The sequence below is a fragment of the Cololabis saira genome, chromosome 10, assembly GCF_033807715.1.
Source record: "Cololabis saira isolate AMF1-May2022 chromosome 10, fColSai1.1, whole genome shotgun sequence".
In the NCBI taxonomy this organism is placed as follows: domain Eukaryota; kingdom Metazoa; phylum Chordata; class Actinopteri; order Beloniformes; family Belonidae; genus Cololabis; species Cololabis saira.
The window spans coordinates 11,861,456-11,885,111 of NC_084596.1; the positions used below are offsets into that span (position 1 = coordinate 11,861,456).

A 23,656-nucleotide genomic window follows, 5' to 3' on the forward strand; every position below is an offset into this window, starting at 1 on the left:
CCTGCACAATTTTACAGTCCTCAGGAAAAATACTAGAACCCAAGACGAATCCCCTGTATGTGAAAACATTCTAATTTTGATTCTTATTGATCATAGAACTTTACATTAACATTTGTATCATAGCAATTCTGTCTCTCTTGTCGGACATCCCTCCTCGTCTTTCCGCTCAGGCCAGCGAGTGAACGCTGGGCCAATGTTTATTCTTGTCTGGGCGTTTTTTTTTGTCTGAGCATTTAGCTTGTTACTTTCCCGCTTTCTTTTTTTCGCCTCCTCCGATAAAACTTGTATTTTCTTCGTTTTTTTCGCTGCTTCGGCCATGACACCAGCTTCTCCTGAGCTCTGCGCTCCACGCCCCGCCCAGCTTTTGTCTCGACTACGAATCGGGAAGGAGGGGGAAGTGACGTATGCCGTAAAGCAGTCAAAGCCGTAAAAATGTGTAGTTTTTTAGTGTGGCAGGGTTCCTACCATGCTCCTCAAAGTTAATAGTGCCAGTGAAGGCGATACAGACCCCTCAGATCATGACAGAGGTTCATTAAACCTGTTCTAAGTTGATGTACCATCACAATGACTCTGGAAATATGATATTAAGGTGGAAAAGTTACATAGTGCTGCTTTAACTGAAGCATTTTGGATCAGTGAACACAGTCTGTATCCATGTCTAGAAATCATATCGCTACAGCAGCATCGCTGTGTTTCTCAGATCTTTGCAGCCACCGCAGAGATACGCCTCAAGTCATCTACAGTAAAGGAAAATAATTATTATAATAGTGCACCTCTTTACAGAAAAAGGGAAGCAACAGTTCCTTGAGCAAGCACGTACAAGAAATAAGTCCTGACAGATACAGCGTCTTCTTGACGATTATACATTTACTTTATCTGTGATATTGATCAAGGACAGTAAAGACACAAGCATGCGTACTGGCTGTTTACGCTTATGTTTGCGTGCCCTGTAAAACCACCCGTTATATAACACCGAGCTGTGCTGATTTGCAGGTGTATGAGTGTACCCGAGTGCGACTCTCTCTTGTTTTTATATCTTTGAAGGTAGGTGTGAGAAGGAGAGGATGGAGGGACGGAGGCTTCACCGAGGTAAATACAGTCAGATTAAATTCATTCAGCCTGCAGGGAGCCAAACGGATCTACGTGGTTGTGGGCAGATAACAGGATGGGCGACAAAGGACATTCAGCCACCAACAAAAAGTGTATAGGGAAAGCAAATTATGTGTGATAAGGGGAAAAAAGCTTTCAAGAAATGATTTACCACATGGTCCAGATCTAGGCTTCATTAGTGTCAAACAGGCAGCCATTAAAAACACACACACAAAAACAACAACACGAGTCTGCTGTCCTTTTATATTAACAGAGAAAAGCATAAAGTGCAAGAGGAGTGTGTGTTTGTGGAGGGCAGGAGCAATATGAGAACGGCAGTGTGAGAGGGAGGCTAAAGGGGCACGGTGCTGCAAAAACAAATGATATAACCACCTTTCATGTGCGTCAGTAATCTATCTACCAATGGATTTACAAAAAGGAGTGATTCTCACCAAAGGAAAAAACGGCCTCTTGATTATGTTTCAGTTCAATCTTTGAAGTTAAACTGAAAATCTGCCCTTCAGCTTCTCCTTAAAATTCCTGCTCTGACGCAAACAGTCAATATATGTGCACAGGCACATGACGTGCTGCTCTGGCTGAGTCCTGATCCTGCAGCCGAGGCTCCGCGCCGCAGCACAGGCCCCGCAGCAGATCCACCCTCAGCCTGAGCCAATGTGTTGGCTAGCTGTTACAGCTAGCCATTCAAACTGGCCTCTCCCATCTCCAAGGAAGACAGGCACAGAGTTTAACCCCTTGTGTCCCTCTCTCCTACTTTGCAGCAAAAGAAACCCCACCACAAGAGTCGCACAGAAGCACAGGCGAGAGCTGCACGCAGGCGATCAGCCCGCTCCACTAATCAGAAGCACAAGCTGCTGTCGTTCACTCGTTTCTAAGTTTTATTTGTTCTGCACTCTCATGTTAAACAGAAGAAAGCCCTTGTTGAGAGAGAAGCGTGCTGCGTCCTGCAATAATGGGGTCACGCTCACGCTGAGACGATCACGGTGTGTTAGGGTTGTGTACTACGCAGCCCGGTGCCTGGGGAGATTAATCAAGCCCCATCGCCTTTACAACTCATCAGGTGTTCTTACAGACTGAACACGTTACACTGAACTATCTGAATAACATGCAAATCCTACCTCGCCTTATCAATATCTTACATGATTAAAGTCTTTTCCTTTTGAATGTATGTATGTATTTTTGAGTTACATACAGTAAATGCTGCAGGTTTTCATTTTTATTTAATACTGCTGCGTACAAAGTCTGTTACAAAGTAAGTGTGAAAACCTGCCACGTCCTTTTTGGGTGTTTTGTCTTTCATATGTGAAAAGTAGTTGGGATTAACCGGTTAAGCAGATATTGTACAGCAAAAATGTTAATTATGATTCATGCATTAATAAAATAAACAGGAAGTTACTCATTTTATAAAAGCAAATTAAAAGAAGAAAAAGAAGAAAACTATTATTTCATGATAGTTTCCTTTATCACCGTCAATTCTTATGGTTTTTAATTGTTGAATAAAAAAAGAACAATTTTATTTTAAACATACATTGGACATTGTTTGTGACATTTTTCATTTAGTGTATGTTGAATAACGAAAATAGCTCTTAGTTATAGCCATATACGCAGCTTCATTTGGCTTAAATTGGGGATAAAAGTGTTTGGTTATTAGTCAAGAAGAATTGGATAGAAGTTTTAATAGTTGTTTAGGTTTGTGATTAAACAAAACTAACTACTTCCTGTCCATAACATTTCAGTTCAGCCTGCCAGCAGTTGACTTGGCTGATTTTGAGTCAATGCTGCTGAAAACATTCTCGGCCTGACAACATAAAGGGTTCAACGATACAAACAAAAGTGACCACACCGATGGAGATGGACTTGTTTCTTGTATGCTTGTCAAAAATACTTTCAAGGTCGAGACCCTGAAAACCCAGGAAAGCCGGCCAAAAACCAAGCCATCTTTGATCTCCCGGACAGCGAAGGATTGCCGCGGAGGCCGCCTGAGGGGAATCTGTCATTCTTTCCTTTAAAAATGCAAATCTCTAAACGCAGGCCCACCTTTTTATTATCACGATTATCAAGTCTGAAGTTGGAACAGTTTCTGTATGGGCAGAAATATGTGCCACTAGAAACTGAATTTGAATTGCTCAACTTGAATAATTGCATTAAAAAACTGAATCTGAATCACATAATTTGAATTTGTATTGTTTAATTTGAATCGTTGCATTGGAAAACTGAATCTACATTCAGTTGTCACAATTCAAATTCAGTTCTTGCAATTCAATTTCAATTTTTACTGTGTCAGACATCCGGGTCTTCCGGAGGAAGAGCAATCGAGTGCAGATACAAAGAACTTCTTTCACGTAGCCTACTATAACCTCTATTTTCTTTCAACGATATAAACGACCAATGGGAATGTGAAAAGGAGTTCTTTGTAGGGCTGCAACGATTCGAATTTTCTGAGACAGTCCTGTATTTTTCATTGAAGTACCCATCTTTCTCGTGTTTATTATCATTTGCCACATAATTAAAGCGACATACTAAATTTAAGAAAAAATTAATAATTATCCGATTAGTCGACTAATCGTTTCAATAGTCGGTGACTAGCCGACTATTAAAATAGTCGTTAGTTGCAGCCCTAGTTCTTTGTATCTGCACTCGATTGCTCTTCCTCCGGAAGACCTGGATGTCTGGCACAGTAAAATTGAAATTCAATTGCAAGAACAGAATTTGAATTGTGAAAACTGAATGTAGATTCAGTTTTTCAATGCAATGATTCAAATTAAACAATACAAATTACGTGATTCAGATTCAGTTTTTTTAATGCAATTATTCAAGTTGAGCAATTCAAATTCAAATATAAATTATTCAAATTCAGTTTCTAGTGTTACATATTTCTGCCCATATTTCTGTTGGTCCGCTCGGGTTCAGTCTCGTCAGCACCCCGTGTTTTATCTTCCATTCGTACAATTGTTTCACAACGACAAATCAATGAGTTTTCTGAAAAGGTGAACGCCGGGCAGTTGGACCTGTGTCTGTATAACGGCAAGCTCCACCTTTTTTTTTTCCTTTTTCAAAAGGTCTCCAAGGGTCCTGTCCTATTAGCCCAGTTCCACTGACAACTCAGCTCCTGACTGATCTCTTGTCATGCGGTTTGTGCAAAGTACAGCAGAATCACATGAAGGCTAAGGAACAATGCAGCAGAAATGCCTGGCTCTTTATCTCATTAGCTGAGGTTTCACATGGATCGGGGTGGTGGTGGGGGTGGGGATTGGGGGGCCGGGCTGCACCGCACAATGAGATCCTCCATCCCTGAGGCCGAAAAACTGGACAATAACAACAAATCAATAGGCTTCGACTGAAATAGCCGCAATCTGCCAGGATGGTGCCAACTTGGAAACGAGAGGCGAAGAAAAATATGAGCGTTAAGTGGCGGCCAACAAAAGCCTCGACAACGTGGGGTGCAAAGAAATCCTTGCACGCACAAAGAACTGCTTGCAAGGACGCACGCTTCATAACAGCCCACTGTCCTGCACCCGGTAGGAAAACTGCGGAAAAAAGCTCATTTTTTGTGTATTATTCCAGTAACTCAAGCGTGGAAGATGGCACTCACCTTCTAAGTACACTGAAACTCTAGGATTTCTGCCTAAAATTAAGTCTTTGTACATTTCATCGACCACAATCCTCCATAAAATCATTTTGTGGTGGGCTTTTCCTGCTTTTAGGGCTGTGACGGAACAACAGCACATTCAGGGCTTTTTTTCGCTGAGATCACATCGGACCGAGGAACATGCCAAACAGGGACGTGGTGGTGTGCTGGTTGGTAATTAAAATTCCACAGCAATGACAAGGGTAGTATTTAGGTTCATATGAAAGAAAGTTTTAGCTGAAGGCCCAGAAGAAAGGGATCTAAGGAAGCACAAATAGACTGCTTTCAAAAAAAAAAAATAAATAAATGTTGACCTTGCGTCTACACTTTCGACAATTTAGAAAAAAAACACAGTGACACAGAAGCATCTTTTGGAGGCACAAAGAGTAACAGAACCGCAAATAAAAATTAATGAAACTGACTGGAGAGTGATTAATGTTTTGATTTGTTGCGTTTTAAATGACAATCTGTCCGGCACTCGTTGCTAACAGCCCTCAAGACGAAAGGATTATGTGAAAATGCAAAGAGTAAAACCATTGAAGCAAAAGCCCATACTTTGAATTAATCTCTTTTTCATCAGATGTTGAACATGCATAAAAAAATAAAAGCATAAACTCTCAAGTAATCACATTCTTCAGGCAAAGATACTGATCACATCCTTTTGCAACGCCCATGCAGACAACATCCTACTGTTATTCACAATCACTGCATGTAGATTCTGCCCCGTCCTTGCACTTCACGACTTTACAGACGACTTCAAGGTCTCAGACAAATTTCCACAGTGGGATAAAATTGCAAAATGTCCTTCTCGAGTCGGAGCAAGTTCCTGTCATTACGGTAGTTAGATGTAAGGTGAGAAGAAGTCTGCGCGTTGGCGTTACAACAAAATCAAGCAAGTTTATTATTTTAGCAAATCTCGTCTTCTTCTTCTTCTTACAGACTGAACACGTTACACTGGACTATCTGAATAACATGCAAATCCAACTTCGCCTTATCAATATCTTACATGATTAAAGTCTTTTCCTTTTGAATTTATGTATGTATTTTTGAGTTGCATACAGTAAATGCTGCAGGTTTTAATTTTTATTTAATAATGCTGCGTACAAAGTCTGTTACAAAGTAAGTGTGAAAACCTGCCACGTCCTTTTTGGGTGTTTTGTCTATCATATGTGAAAAGTAGTTGGGATTAACCGGTTAAGCAGAAATTGTACAGCAAAAATGTTAATTATGATTCATGCATTAATAAAATAAACAGGAAGCTACTCATTTTATAAAAGCAGATTAAAAGAAGAAAAAGAAGAAAAAAAATGGCAATGTTCCACTATTATTTCATGATAGTTTCCGTTATCACTGTCATTCTTATGGTTTTTAATTGTTGAATAAAAAAGTCAAGTACTAAATCTCGTCTTCTTCGTTCCAAACTGTGTCATTCGGAGCATTCACTGTGGTCTTTTGATTCGCTAAGGAATCTGGTTATAGTCGTGTAAATGGCTTAACATTAATCTTGATGTGTCGCATGGTAGTCTGCAAAATCTTCCACGGTCAGAATAACTCAGATACCCTCATACAATTTGCTTTTGTTTCGACGAGGTAACTTTGTAAATGATGATTAACTGTCCAACACCAAGTGACGACAACAGATGTGTTTCTGTTGACCACATTATTTATTTATTCTCTCAACTAATTTGCGAGTGGAAGTTTAAACTGTATACAGCCCTGCTCCCAACCCTGCGGTCCAGACAGCAGACAGCCTCTTCAAAATGAAATTATTGCCTGAATGAAGTCTCTGACAGCACGGTTTGGATTTCAAGGCGAATATAAAGAGGCGTGATGGAAATTGACATTACCTCCATGTGTGACGCCGCACTAGGAGCGCTCACAAGTTCTGCAAAGCCCAATGACACAAATATGAGCACCGCATTTGGTCTAAAAAAACACAAGCCAAGCCGAGCCCTGAGCACATCAGATTTCACGTCAGCTCCCAGCAGGGACGGCTGCTGCGTCCGCCCTGACACACAGTGTCGACACACGGCTGTCATTAATGCTCAACTGCTTGGCTTCCTCTCCAGTAGTGATGAACAGCAATGATAATGTCCGTGTCTGTGTCCAAACAGCAGTTATCTCCATTCCTTCTACAGAAATGAGATCCTTACAAGTATGTATTAATATTTAGAGTAACATCATTTCATTCAAACAAGCGTGTGAAATTTGCGCCTTGATATTGTTCCTAAAGCCCTGTAAATGAGACTTCAGTTATTTCTTTTTGTTCTTTAATGTTGAAGGAGACTACATTATTCTGACTCCGGAGCAAACTCAATAAAAGCATAAAAGATATTATTCAAAGCAAAAGTAATGGACACATATATAGAAACACAATAAGCAAACAAAGAAGAATGCACACATGCATGAGTTAAATGACAACTTAAATTGGTTTTGTCGGTTTCCTTAGCATCTTTTCACTTTCTGTTTTCAGAGCTATCATTATTATTATTATTATTATTATTATTATTACTATTATTACAGTTATTTAAGCTATTATTATTATTATTACTATTATTATCATCATCATCATTATTATTACTATTATTATTATTTTGTGTAGACTTATGATACTTCATTTGTTCTTTTTGTATATTCTATTCTGTTAAAAGGTGGGCAAGATAAGCTTTATTCAATTCAATTCATATTTTTTTTATTTTCGAGCAATGAACATAACATAAATGACCTGCGTGCAACATAAAATTAAACAAATACCTTTTATCAGGTTTATCAGGTGCAGGTTCAAAATACAAATTAATTCGTCAACACTCGAAAGGGAGTGGGAAGAAGAAAACTTATTTAATCCCACCCCTGTTTCTCATTAACAACTTGACAGATTTTTTTTTAAGGCTTCCTCCTGTCTCAGCATTTGAACCAAAAAAAATGAAAAAAAGACCTATATGAAATTATGCTTGAATTTATGCTTCAAGCCCAGACCTTTTCGGTCAAAATAATCACAATGTTGACCAGGGAAAAACCTGTGTTATCTTGTTTGTTGATTTTTATGTTTGTGATTGACCAAAATAAATATTAACTAACTAAAAAATGTATTCTTGCCCTCGAGAAAAACACAATCACACACACACTGACAAAAAGATATTTAAAAAGGGACCAAAGTTGGGCAAAAACAAGTCAGAATAGCTGTATTTAAAAACATGAATGTATAAAAAGCAGCGCTGGGTCCCTGGGTGTATTTGTCTTGTTTTGTGTTTTTCAGGTAACCACTTGTTTGCTGGTCTGCGTCAACAGCAGCGGGGCTCGCTCGAGATGAGTCGGGAGCAACAGGAACCGTAAACAATTTCATTAACCAGCTCTGGCTCCCGTTAATAGAACAAAAACACATCAACAACATGGAAAAGCACTTTTTGTTTTTAATGTCAACTTGCCACCACTGTCATCCCAAGGCAGGATATCCAGTTTGTCCGTGACTGGAATAGAAATGACAAAGGCTGTGCTCTCTTGATGGGCAATTACGCTGCTTGTTTGACAGGCAAATGACGCACACCAGAGCCTTGAATCTTCATTTCCTTCCAGAGCCCAGCGCAAGGCTGAAATAATCACCACCTCCATGGCCGACTTTGACTACCTGTTAGATTATCAAAAGCAGTAATGCTATTAATCCAGCGTCACGGCACTGTTTGTCTTTTTTTTAAATTAACCCGCCGCACTTAATTTACTCACCAATGGGGACGCAACGGAAATAAGAGGGGAAAAAATTGTTTGCGGGGAGGGAATAAATGGAAAAGGAACACAACGAGACGCAAAGTAGAATCCAAAACCAATGTCAACAATCTGTTAAAATATATTGGCCATCTTTTAGGAGAGCAACTCATCCATTCAGAAAAAAAATATACTAAAGAAAATAAGGAACGCAGGCACCTAGTTGGACTCAGAAGCACCTGTTGTTAAACTACAAAAGGAAAGCTAGTAACATGGATGTCCTGAGTAATCTTTTATTACACTATAACAACAACTTCTCAACAGATGATTCACCAAAAACACAATCATAAACGCAGAGGCACTAAAATACTAAAACCTTCTCTATCAAAGTCCCTGAAACAGCCGTCCTTAAAAAAACACAAACTTTTTCAGTTGTTCGTTCACTGCAGCCTGAGGTGCAAGCAAAATAAAAAATATAACAATAATTGAAAAATTAGGCCTGGATCTGATGCAATAGTACCACTTTATAGTATATAATATAATAGTGATTTTCTTTCAAACATGCACATTTTAGCAAAGACAAAACCAAACAAAAAAAACCACAACTGGCCATGTCTGAATATAAAACCCCCATGACAGCCATGACATAATGTCATATAGTCCTCCTATGATAAAAACAGAGGGATGTTTTTTTTCTAGGTTGACTAATTATTTTCATTCGTCTACTTTAGCAGCAAAAAAAAAACTAAAGACTATTAATACCTGGAATAAAAGCTGCTTGCAAAACATGCGATTTAAGCACCAGTTCAAAAACAGTGAGTTGTTTGAAACTTATTAGCTCGGGAGAGTGTAAGTGTGTACAGCGGTGAAGAAACGCCGCCAGCCCAGCTTTAACAAATGCCAGAAATGTTTGGGATTCCATGGGAATGGCTCCAGTAGCTGAGTGGAGAGGGTTTGCAGGGTGCAGCTTCATAAGAACCGGTGCCAGAGCAGTTAAGTCAGTTAAAAAAAAAAAAAAAAAGAAAGAAAAGAGAAAAGGTCTTGGTGTGTCTGGCGTGGTTGAGGGGGGGTTGAGGCTTGTAGAAAAAGCACTCTGCATAATGAACCTTGAGTAATGCAGACTGCCGAAGCTGAGGAAAGAAGGAAGCATATTTTCACGACTTGGACACATTTGTCTGATCTTGTCTGACTCCTTTTCTCCCTGAACATTTATAAACCAAAGTTTTGCAAGACTGAATAAAAAAAAAAAAAAGGAAAACAAAAAGAATCTATACCAAAGTTCTCCTAACTGGGTCAAAAATGTCCCACAACAAAAGATCAAGTTGCTTTTCTTCCTTCCTCTTTAATGTAACACCACCAGCAGAATGTATATATATATATATATCAGGTGTGCTATATAAATGAAGTTCTATTTCACTAATTTTTTACTGTACCAAATGTACAAAAAAAAAAAAAAACAACAAAAAGAAGAGATTGCCATCTGTGTCAAGAGAAGAAACCAAAAATGAAAAAAGAAAACCCCAACAAAAACAAATAGCTCACAGATGACTTGAACATTGGTCCAACAGCGGAAACAAAGACGGGAAAGGAATTCAGACGTGATGGTCTGTATGCTCCTTGGGACGGAAAAGCAGATAGACAAAATCTATATCCCATGCTTTCTAATAACTCCTCGGCCATATGTGCAAGCACAGTAAATAGCGTGGTGGATGACGTTGGGCCTCGGATATGTGAAATTACTGAACAGGAAGTTGAAGCCCAGCAATATAAGCACACCAATCACTATTAGGGTATGGTGGCGGACAATGCATCTTCCAGAAAATGTAGTAGAGCAAAGTTTAGTCAAGCTGGTGTTTCTTTTTTTATTCAGTAAAACAGCTTTTTATGCAGAGACATCTGTAACACCACACGTTTTCTACCACCTTTATTTCAAACTATTGCATTTACTCGTCGATACTGTTACAGGCTGTACTGGAGTTGAGGGGGGACGGTCCAAATCATCCCCCCTGTAAAACTGCCATCCCCCCTTTCCATCCCTTATGTCATTTCATCAATTAATGTGGTTTTACTGCTAGTTCAACATTTAGAGTCACCAGAAAAATAACACCAGAAAAATAACTTATTTGACAATTTTCACCTGTTTCAAGTAAATTTTCACTTGAAATAAGTAGCAAAATTTTTCTACTTATTTTAAGTGAAAATACTTGAAACAGGTGAAAATTGTTGTTTTTTCCAGTGATGACTCTTGTTTTAAGTGTAATGACATTTTTTTTTTACTAAAATTAGACATTTTAACTAGAGATAAGACAAATATTCTTGTTGTGATTTTGAGTTTTTGCAGTGATCCATTTTACTTATCCTGTGAAGGACAGAGTCATATTGATAAGTTCAGAGAACTGTTTTTAATTGTTGTGTTTTGATGTATTTGATGTAAGCCCAGTGGATATTTAAAGCTTACAGAAGGCTGCATTTAACTGCTGCTATGTCATTCCTGCAGTATTTCTGCAGGTGTTTTGGTCACTGCTATTATTTGTAATATATTATATTATTTGTAATCAGCACAAATTATCTGTCCCCATATGATAAAATCCACCATTCCCCCTGATTCTTTTTTACAACTCGAGTACTGGATACAAGAAACCTGCAGGAAGCTTTAACTCTTTTTAATATATTATTTAAGTGTATGGGCCCCGTCCTTCTCAAAATAATAAAACTTTGTAAACCCCCTCCCCCCCCAAAATAAAAAAAAAACATCTTCTCCGTTACCCACGGACAGCACGACTTGCTCTAAACTCCTTCCTGCCTCGTTGACCTCAACAGGTCATCCACGAGTATTTTGGTCTCATAAAGTGTCTGCGCTGAGGTTGCACTCTAGGCCTCCGGCGTCCATTCATAACTTCAGAGAGGAAGCAGCGCAACAAAGACAGGAAACAATTGGGACGAACATTCGGTGAACTTCTACAACCGCCATTGTTTGCACTGGAAACAGATCTTGGAGGAAGAACCGATCGTTGCACGCGGGGAGCTCCTGCAAGGTCAGAAGAGGCGATAGCCAAAATTTACACTGACGCAGGAACCACCCTTTCACCCCCCCCACGCCCCCCAGTGACCGGCAACCTTGCTTTTCCTTCCCATACAGCCAGGATGAATGACTGATGTGTTCATATCCACGATTACACCACAATGTTACTCTCCAGTTTCCTAGCAGCAAGACTAAACAATGGCTTTCCACTGTCTGCACACGGACAGAGGTTATGTCCCTGTGTGATTTACAGTCATACATGCTCACCCTGACAAATTGACAAATCTGGGATGTCTGTCGTATGATTGGTGGAGAGACGTGTGACATGAACTCAGGGTAAATTTGGATTCTCCATATCAAGGAAGGTCTGGCAGATAGTCCTCGCTTGATCCGATTCCCTGGATGGCCTCAACTTTGAGGGTGCACACGAGTGCAATAACGCGGGCCTTCTGCCAACTGCCTAAGGAGGCCGGCATGCTGCAGTGTGTAAAATAGCGATCCGGACACAGGAGAAGGTCTTACAAAGAGACACTCCATCTTATGGGATATCATTAAATATATATAAGAGGCCGAGCAAACACATACGCTTGAGATTGCTGCTGCGGAGGCTGGAGGAGAAGAGCAGCGCTGCCACCCATGTGTGTCTCATTTCCAGCAGAGGCTTCATAATTAAGAGCTCTTTCAATAATGTGCAGAATACTAGCCAACTGGGATAAACATGTTTATTTACCGACTGTTGCTGTGAGTTTAGTTGAGAGCCTGCAACAGAGCAGTTTGCACACAGAGAAGAAACGAAAGGCTAGATTGGATTACAGTAAAAAATGAGTTCCTTTTCTCAAACTGATGTGACATTACAACAGGGATAGACTTCAAAAAATGCAATATTATGGTCAAAATTTCACCCCAGAGTAGAGTTACTGTACGTTCTCATGGATTTAAATGACGGATGTTTTCTAGACGACAATACTCTAGTGTGATTAAATACTCAAATAAGAGGCCAATTGACATTCTTCTAACCTAATGATAAGACTTTAAACATGGGGAAGAGTGATGTTTTCAGCTGCATCGCTCTACTGCCTGCTATGTTTTACACAACTACTGCAATAGCTTGAACATCAGTAGTACATTATTGTTATTGTGTGAGACACAGAGGTGTCAAAAGTATTCACATTCATTACTCAGGTAGAAGTATAGATACTAGAGTTTAAAAAGACTCCTGTAGAAGTTGAAGTATCAACTCAAGTTTTTTACTCAAGTATAAAAGTACTGGTTTCAAAACTACTTAAAGTATAAAAGTAAAAGTAATGTAAAGGGGAAAAAAGCCATTAAGGACAAAAGCCATTGAAAATGAATGCATCTTAGTAAAATGCAAATATATTAAAGAACCATATATGTGTACTATTGAGCATTAACATGTGTTTCAGAGAGCAGGAGATATGATGACTAGTTGCCTATAAGTATTGTAATGGTGCAAAAAGTCAAACTTCAGAGGCATGTTATCATTTATCCTAACCTTTATTGGAATGTACATCCAAGTTTAGTTGCAGGAATCTGAGGGAACGGATGTAAGAACAAAACTGGACAAGAACATCTGAAACAACCACAACCAAATTCACTCTATCCGGATGGAGCAATTTAACTGGATAGTTTTTTTTTAAAGGCCGAAATGAAATAGAGTAACAAGGCTGTTTTTAAAATGTAAGGAGTAGGGCTGGGCGATATGGACCAAAAGTCATATCTCGATATTTTCTAGCTGAATGGCGATACTCGATATATATCGATATTTTTTCTGTGCCATAGTTGGGGTTTCCCCCAAAGCATTATAGCATAGCATCTCTGTTAGCTTCATTCGTCAGTTTTAATAAAAAGTCTCGTGCCAAATGTCACACAGGTACATTTATTAACAGAGGTCTGCACAATATCAAAATGTATAAAACAAATGAAATAAAAATAAACTGCCTGCATATATAGAATAAAAATGCTTCTTGAATAAAATAAAACAAATATCCCTTTCCTGCATAACAATTACATTAAAATACACTGTGCAATTAATACAATGTAGACAGTAACAGGCAGACTTTTCCACTGAGGTTGACAGTTGTGCAAATAACAAATAAAACATTCAGTGTAAATTTGTCACGAAATAAGCTATATCAAAATCATAAAAAAAAATAAAAAAAATGTAAATCGATATAAACGATATTGTCTCATACCATATCGCGTTTGAAAATATATCGATGTATATTAAAATCTCGATATATCGCCCAGCCCTAGTAAGGAGTAAAAAGTACAGATAATTGCGTGAAAATGTAAGGATTAAAGTAAAAATTAAAAAAGTAAAAAAAAAAAAAATTACTCCAGTGAAGTATAGATAACCAAAATTTCTACTTAAGTAAGGTAACGAAGTATTTGTACTTTGTTACTTGACACCTCTGGTGAGACATGATGTGAGAAACTGTCATTCTATGTCCTATGTGAGGACTTCAGTGACATAACTCGCCACATGTGAGGTCCTGTCTTGCGCAAACAGCAAATAAAGAATCAGTGAGAAACACCGACCTAAAGGTGAGCAGTGCTTGAAATGACTGGACACTCCTGCTTAAACCACTACAGTGTTTCCTGGTGTCAGGAGGAGCCAACGGCACCAGCCATACCATTTCACTCTGGAAATCTTCTCTCATGAGTCACTCACTACCATTTCCACCAGTACAGAACATCCTGTACCAGTCGCAGCAGAGTGAGCCACTAACCAAAACAACCCATATTGGCTGCAGAATCGCTAATAAAATCTTGGATCAACAATTGTGTTTTTTTTTTTTTTTTTACTGCAAAGGCAACAACCGTAATTCATCAGCATTCCTACTCCGTCCACTGCACGCCATTATGGATGTCTGTTGATATTAGTCTAGTTGTGGCTCTGCTTGAGTCACATGCTGTGTTTCTCTGACTGGTTGCGTGCCTTGTCCATGTGTGTCCAGGGGCAGTTTCTTCTGTGTTTGTTGGCGCTGACCCCTGGAAATCCAATATAAAAAAGGGATCCAGACTAATTCATTGTCATTAACAGACATGTGCCACCAAGTACGGTAACTCACTCAAGTGTGGTGGTGAAGGGAAACATCTAAAAGATGCAGAGCTGTACTGAGGACATGGAGTGAGAAGTGCTTTCACAGATGCATTAGACACTTATTATTACATGACGTTTTATCAGTAAAGTATGATGGAAACAGTACAGTATAACTCGTGTCCTCATCCTATAACAATAACTCCTAATAATCTGTGCCAAATGATTGTCATGGTGAAAGCGTATCGTCTTAAAATGAGTGTTGGCAGTAAATAGCGCCCAGTTATAAAGAAAATAGACTAATATGTCCCCAGAGGCTACGTAACAATTTCAGCTCAGCTTTTAGAGTGAAATATAAGCCTGCTTTGTTATCTTTCAAATTTAAAATGCCTGCATTTGAAGGTTTAAGATGCTGTAACTCTGAAGAAAAATATACGTTTCATAACTGTTGATTACTGTAATTAATATATATATTTACAGTGAATAATGATCGAAGTGAGCAATTTGAGGGGCGTAATTTCCATACGTCTTAAGTGTTTAAGACCTGCAGCTATCCTGCTAACATTTCCCAAACAAGTAGGAACTAGCTGAAAGTGATACCTTTAAAGAGTTTAAATATATATATATGGTCTCAATTTACATGTTGTAATTACATTAAGGATGTCTCAAATATTTTCATATTTAATATAAGGTTCTAACTCAGACTTGCATTTTCTCTGAATAATAATGAAATGAGGATCTTTACAAATGCTAGTTTATACGAATGCAGACGTGGTATTATGGTTGTGATGTCAAAATGATACTGGTGAAGGTCTGACTAGCTGCCGTTGTTGTGTTCCCTCTTCATTCCTTTCAAACCTTAACTGCCTAATAATCTGAGCCAAATGATTGTTATGATGAAAGCATATTGTCTTAAAATGAGTGTTGGCAGTAAATAGAGCCCAGTTATAAAGAAAATAGACTAATATGTCCCCAGAGGCTACAGAATAATTTCAGCTCAGCTTTTAGAGTGAAATATAAGCCTGCTTTGTTTTCTTTCAAATTTAAAATGCCTTCATTTGAAGGTTTAAGATACTGTAACTCTGAAGAAAAATATACTTTGTACTGTAATTAATATATATTTACAGTAGATAATGATCGAAGTGAGCAATTTTTGATGGGCGTAATTTCCATACTTCTTAAGAGTCTAAGACCTGCAGCTATCCTGCAAATATAAAAGGCCTGCTTTTTAAGGTTTATGATACTGTAACTATGGAGAAAAATATACATTATATACAGATCTGTCAAAAGTATTCACATTCATTACTCAGGTAGAAGTATAGATACTAGAGTTTAAAAATACTCCTGTAGAAGTTGAAGTATCAACTCAAGTTTTTACTCAAGTAAAAGTATAAAAGTACTGGTTTCAAAACTACTTAAAGTATAAAAGTAAAAGTAATGTAAGGGGGAAAAAAGCCATTAAGGACAAAAGCCATTGAAAATGAATGTATCTTAGTATAATGCAAATATATTAAAGAACCATATATGTGTACTATTGAGCATTAACATGTGTTTCAGAGAGCAGGAGATATGATGACTAGTTGCCTATAAGTATTGTAATGGTGCAAAAAGTCAAACTTCAGAGGCATGTTATCATTTATCCTAACCTTTATTGGAATGTACATCCAAGTTTAGTTGCAGGAATCTGAGGGAACGGATGTAAGAACAAAACTGGACAAGAACATCTGAAACAACCACAACCAAATTCACTCTATCCGGATGGAGCAATTTAACTGGATAGTTTTTTTTAAAGGCCGAAATGAAATAACGTAACGGCTGTTTTTAAAATGTAAGGAGTAAAAAGTACAGATAATTGTGTGAAAATGTAAGGAGTAAAAGTAAAAAGTAAATAATTACTCCAGTGAAGTATAGATAACCAAAATTTCTACTTAAGTAAGGTAACGAAGTATTTGTACTTTGTTACTTGACACCTCTGATTATATACACATTTTCTAGAAAAGCTTTTCATATTTCTTTGTATTGAAAGTAAAACGTCTGTTGTGGTGATGAGGGATCGTGTCGAAAGGCAAAGCTCCGGGTTTATCAGTCGATCTATGTTCCAACCTCCACCTATGGTCGCGAGTTGTGGGTAGTGATGGAAAGAACGAGATCGCAGGAATTAGTTCCCTCCGCAGAGTGTCTGGGTTCTCCCTTAACGTTGGGGGGAGAAGCCCGGTCATCTGAGAGGGCTCAGACTGGAAAACGCTGCATCTAGATGAGCCAGATGAGGTGGCTCGGGCATCTGGTGAAGATGCCTCCAATTAAGTCTTAAAAAGGGTCATAAAGGGTTCCGGAGTTAATCAGTGAGATAATTAATTGACAATATGAGATAATGGACATGGATCAATTATGTCATAGCTACGGCTGCCCATTATTTTTTACTTCCAACACACAAAAATATGAGCGCAGGTCATCAGTCTTATCATGCTGCTCCTGCGTGTCGTCATGCATCAAGTTATTTTAGTTTAAAGGTCAAAACTGCATGATAATCATATAGGAAGTGTGATTTTTGTACATTTCTCACCTGCTACACTTGTGTCATTTTATTTACTTATTTATATATTTTATTATATCATAATATATTTTTATATTCCTCCTTTTAAATGTCAATGAATTATTAAACTGAAACATTAAATTTATTTATTGAGGTCGCTATGTATGAATGGGAAAAGTTTTTTTGCAGACTTCTGTGAGTGAACCCTCCCACACCAGTCATGTTATTTTTACATAAGTGTATCAGAAGTGTTACTTTGTGCTCAATGTGCTCAATTTACTGGAAAAAATAAAATAAAATCAGATTTCCGTCTGATTTAGTCACCAGTCAGCCAATCAAGCATCCCTAATTGGAATTAGAAGTCGTTGCCAAGACAAAGCCGCAAATAAATCAAAAAATAAATGTTTTGGCAACGTGCTTCCTTGAATGTCTGCCGAGTTATTTTTGTTTGTTCCGCATTTAACTTAAATAGCCAGCTAATACAGAGTTACAAACAAATTTAACAATGAGGAAAGGATGTTTTTTGTTTGCTACAAAAGCAACCGTTGACATCTTGTGTACATGTGAGTGTATTTAAGCCAAATCTAATCAAGTTCCATCCAAACTGGAGTAAAGCTGGGGGGAGAATTAGCAGTGGATGATCTTGGAACAAGTTACATTGCCCCTGTTCCAGCAGGGGAAAGGGTTGCAACTCCAAACACGGGACCCGAGCCAGGCCTGTTTTCTGCTGCTGTGCAAACAACAGAGAAGCGTGTGACTCACAGGCACCGCTGACATTTGGAGAACTTTACCTATGACGATGCTCCGTAAATCAAAGCTTCCTTTTAATGTAGTGGAGGTGTGAGCCGCCCGCTACGGTGTAATGGAGACACGCTGTCTGGTGGCGTTTGCAGAGACGGTCGGACCTGTTAGACCGTCCTACGGGCGGTTTACCCTCAACTCCTGCTAACGGAAATGCACGTAAAGTGGCTCATACTCTAAGATGTATATAATAATCTCATGACTACTGTTTTGAACTGAATGTGATATATATTTTGGTGTAAAAGTGCTGCCACAGCCAACATTTAGCTCCTTATATCATAGGAATCAATAACATGTGTGTGGCATCTCATTACAGTTATTTCTACACAAGTTCAACGGGTACACAAGTATAAGGAAGTCCATTGTATCATTTACAGCGCAGTAATCCACTTCCACTGACTTTTACATTTTACAGTCCACACCATAAAAGCGTGTTTTGCAACACTAATACCAGTCTGAGGTAAACGCAGCGGCCTCTGAGAATATAGTCAAATTATTTAAACTTTTGATGCAAAGAATTGACATCACTGCACTTCAGTAATCGATGTTTGTCGAGGAATCATTTCAGCCCCGTTTAATACGCAGAAGTAGAAAAGGGACGCGTGTTACCTGCCAGGACCCACGCTGAAGAAGTTTAAAGTCCAGCCACTGAGCGAACATTACTCTATATTACTAAACTCCTCGCGTTCGCTGACAGGCTGGGAAGACGGCCACGTCCATTAGCCGTCTCATCTCAGAGCGATGCCAACAGAGAGGACAATGAAGTTTTAACTCAGACAGTTATAATAATTCTAAAAGGCTATAGGATACAACTGTACCTCGACAGCATAAACACAGAGGTTGAGGATGGGGATGCTTTGTTTTAAAACGGCATTGATCCGCAATAACTTTGGAGATCTATGGCAAAGTTTGGACATTTGCTAAAACTGTCTCACATTTATTTATTTTTTTGTCTTTTTGTTTGTTTTCTAACTGTAGATATACAGGACTGTCTCAGAAAATTTGAATATTGTGATAAAGTCCTTTATTTTCTGTAATGCAAAAATATCATACATTCTGGATTCATTACAAATCAACTGAAATATTGCAAGCCTTTTATTATTTTAATATTGCTGATCATGGCTTACAGCTTAAGAAAACTCAAATATCCTATCTCAAAAAATTACAATATTCTGGGAATCCTAATCTTAAACTGTAAGCCATAATCAGCAATATTAAAATAATAAAAGGCTTGCAATATTTCAATTGATTTGTAATGAATCCAGAATGTATGACATTTTTGTTTTTTTAAATTGCATTACAGAAAATAAAGAACTTTATCACAATATTCTAATTTACTGAGACAGTCCTGTATTTATCCCATTTTAAGAAGGACTTATAAATAGTCGGGAGTGCTAATGTAGAAAGGTTGTATTACTCATATTTACATGGATATTAAATACTTCTCACATAGGTTGCTACAAGTTTCTGTTTCTCTTTTAATACAAACAGAATCATGTGACCCCTCACAGTTTGCAGCCCTAAAGAAACAAACATAACTGCATCTACTTATGGAAGCAGTTTCATCAATAATATTGAACATGAACACATGCATCTTACTTTGTAACAATGCCACTATTGGCAGATGTGACATTTAAGATAATGGAAGGAGACAATACGGCAGGTTTGAAACAAGCAGCTCACGTGCAGCGGTGCAGGAGCTCTATAAAAAGCAGTAACAGTGCAGATCAGGGGAGGACACAGAAAGCTTCACACTCTGTCCTGCGGTTATAGCTGGTGCTTAACGGGTCTTTAAATGCTTTAGTGAAAAGAGGCAAAAAACCACAGGTCCCACACCACAGGACCACAGGCCCTGCCTGTGCAAAATGCCTGGCCATGATTGGAGATCAGTTCACGTCTGTCAGCAGCATCTGGTCCTGATTTATGATCAGAAACTGTCACACAGATACAAGTTATTTCTGCTCTGAGGCTTCTGCACAAAAGAACGGGTATTAGGCATCTTTTGGTGACTAGGAACATTATTAATGCATAAATATTACACAAACCGTGTGTACAGTAGCTCAACGATAAATGGCCTGATAAACCACACAATTTTGTAAAAACTAGATCAAAATATTAATGTGAAAAGGGTTTTCAGACATCAATCGTGCACAAAATCCTTTTTGACATTTGGAGACATGTTTAATGGGCCATGACATTAGATTTTTCCTTTGCCTCCTACACACAAACGAGAAATAAAACGTCTATCGAGAGTAAACTTTCACAGACTGGCTGGTGCGGCGTTGCATCACGTTTACTCAAGCACTCAACTTGGCCGACTTGACTAAACATAAAACCAGACTGAAACTTCCTCTTTTTAAAAAAAATAAAAAAAAACAACTAACAAAAACAAAACAAAAATCCACAAGTAACATTGGTCAAATCAAATAGTGAGACACGAGTAAACATTTTTGTGAAAAACGTCGTCACACGCTGCCGTATCCTTAATGGAGCTGAATATTGTAAATATGAGGCCGGTTAGACCTTTGGTGGAAACGGAGGGAAGGGAAATAATGATTGGTTGATGGAAAGAAACTGAAGAGCTACACAGACGTGTATTTTTACTGGTATGTAATAGTAAAATATAACTAAGGCGATGTAATCCTAAAAAAAAAAGAGGTTTTGTCAAGTGTTTAAGCAAAGAGGAAATGTTCTAGATACTATTAAAGTCCCCTACCCCTCCTCCCAAAAGAGAAAACCCACCACTGAATAGATAAGGACTAAAATCTGTCTGATAATATTTTTTAAAAACAGACAAGTGATTAATTTTCACACATGCCAGAACGTGTCCGGAAATGTTTACCATCAATTTCAGCGACTCGGGAATCAGTAGTTATTTGGGCTATTTACTTCAGGAAGACTGAGTGCGTGTGTTCCCAAACATGACCTTTGTGTCACTGCCTGGAAATTCTTGAAAATCCAGCTAAAGCTGTCAAAACAAATAAAATACCAGCATCAAAAACTTGTCTGGGACCCTGGTTGGAAAGAACCACCAACAACTTCTCTCATTTGACAAATACTTATTTTCCAGCCGGCCCTACCTGACATCCATTTTGATAGCAGCTAATAGTCATATTTGGAGTTTTAATAGAGTTGACCTTTTGGTTTGAGCCTAACACTGACTGCATTTCCATGCATCAATAACCCTTTAAAAACCCGAATATTAGCAATAACCCGGTTTTGCACGGCCATGTAAACACCAATAACCCCTTTGAATAACCCGAATTTGCTCATATTCAGGTTTTTAAAAACCCGAATATGACCCCTGGGTTACTCCTTTTAAAACCTGAATATTGGATCATGTAAACGCCTAACGGAATATCCCAATCAAACGGAACATTAATTTGTTTTCTGTGCATGCTCTTTCCGCAAGGAATCCTGGTCTTTTGAGTCCAGGACGTTCTTATAAACACAGAGAAACGCAAGACCACGCCACACTTTTGGAGTGAGGAGGAGAATAATCATTTTATAAATGTAATGAAGGATATGAACATTTTGGCATTTGTAGACGGTAGGAAGTACGGGGATATTTACGGTACGGGGAAATAAAAATTGTGTGAAGCAGCATTTGTTTTGAATTTGGATACAGGAAGAAGAAGCGGAAATGACGGGAATTGCGTCATGATGTTCTCTACGTGTCGCTGGTTTGAGCCAGATATCCCGAATGATTAATTTACCATGTAAACGGAATATTCCGAATGTTTCAGTAACCGGAATTTTAGCTATAACCCGAATTTTGACTGCATGTAAACGTAGTCAATGACATTTATGCTATCAAAACTCTAGTGACATCGGTCAGTGGATTTTTTTTTTTTTTTAATGAAAAAACTAACTATATCCTTAATGGAGAAAAACAAAAAGGATTCAACGAAATTATTTTTTTCTGCGATACATATAGATGCAACAGAAAAAATAAAAGGAACAATTTAAAAAGATGGTATGACCAATGTCATTGGCTCGAGGTAGTGGTTTATAAGGATTGGTGCAGCACAGCTGGGAAAAGCTGCTCCAGTATCCAGTTGGCGTTGAAGTTTATACTCAGAAGAGTCTGTTAATCTCTAGCTATAATAGAGAAATACGTTCTGCAAATGAAGTAAAGAAAAAAAACTGTTCATGGCTAGCCTCTTATATCTAGCAGTAAATAAAAAGATGTAGAATTATGTGTTTGGACTTGATTACAACACATGCACATGTTGGAGTATTAATGCTGCAACAATTCAAACATTTCATCAAACGCATCCCTAAAAGTGGTTGTGATCAAAAACTGGCAATAAGAAGTCACGCGGTGAACACTACACAAATTTAACCAGCATATTTAAAATCCATGAGACTGAATGACGAAAAAGACATCCCTGTGAAATGGTATCCTCCAAACTGAGCACACTTTCCAATTAAACATTTTCTACAGAGATGCAATGATTGGCATTTTCTTGGTCGGTTCTGATTACCAATTTCCTGGGATGTCTGACCTCGAGTCGGACTTTTACCTTAATCACGCTGGTTTTTTCGTTGTTTTTTTTTTTTTACCTGAATTTCACTATTTTATATAGTACATAATAGAAAAAATATGCAAGTGGGTTGTCAATTATATCAAGCAGCTGTGAATATACGACTGAAGCCCAGCAAAGTATTAAAACCTACTGGGAAATACTGCTGATACCACTGAAAGACAGCTGCTGCTGGCACTTCAAACTTTCACACAAGAGACATGATTACCAAGCTGTGACATGGAGTAAGTAATAATCAAGACATTTAAATACAAAAAAAAAAAAAAACGCTTAATGCCATGTATAAAAGATTACTGACAAAAGAAATTAAGCTTTTCATCACCTTATTAGCTGTTTATTGGTGAGTCAGTCACGCTGCAAGTTGTCTAGTTCAGTGACCAGCAGGTTAATCCACGTCCCATATCCCTCAAACATTAAGCCTTGCAAGTCTAAGTACACACGGTCGTTACAGCGAAACTGTGAATCGCTCATTAAATCAGTAGCCTAAGACCTAAAGACTTTACTTACATATAAATATTTAAAACTTAGCGATTTAATCTTTTGGTTTTCTGATACTTATATTTAAACAAAAACTATGGCTTCCTAACCGTCTGAGTTGCTCATGTTGCCTCTAACAGCCTCTCATTCACATCCATGACATGTATGGGGAATTCAAAGACAGAATAAGTCCAATTCTCTCATATTGAATGAGGCAGATCACTAATATCGATATTAGTACCGTATTTTCCGCACTATAAGGCGCACCTAAAAGCCTTTAATTTTCTCAAAAACCGGCAGTGCGCCTTATATATTATAATTATGGTAATTTCTGTTACTGTAGTCAGGGGGATTGTGGGTAATGTAGTTGGTGTTGATGAAGTAACGGCGCTAAAAATGTCAGGAATCATCACAGACGTTAAAGACAACAGCAGCGACGCTGACTCGCATAATGGCGACTTTGAAGAGACGGAGCAAAGCTGGTTTTTATTTTGTTAATAAAGTTTGACATACAGTACTTTTCTTCTTGTTTTTTTTTGCATTTGCTGTAGGGCTGGGCGATATATCCAGATTTTAATATATATCGATATATTTTCAAACGCGATATGGTATGAGACAATATCGTTTATATCGATTTAAAAAAAAAAAAAGTATGATTTTGATATAGCTTATTTTGTGACAAATTGACTTGAATGTTTTATTTGAGATTTGCACAAATGTTTTGTTATTTGCACAACTGTCAACCTCAGTGCAAAAGTCTGCCTGTTACTGTCTACATTGT

The 23,656-nt window shown here is 38.1% G+C and overlaps 1 protein-coding gene across 1 annotated transcript in view; it reads right to left on the reverse strand.

Moving 5' to 3' along the window:
* Positions 1-23,656, reverse strand: part of LOC133452418 (insulin receptor-like) — an 80,950-nt gene that overhangs the window by 39,751 nt on the left and 17,543 nt on the right. The window lies entirely within an intron of this gene.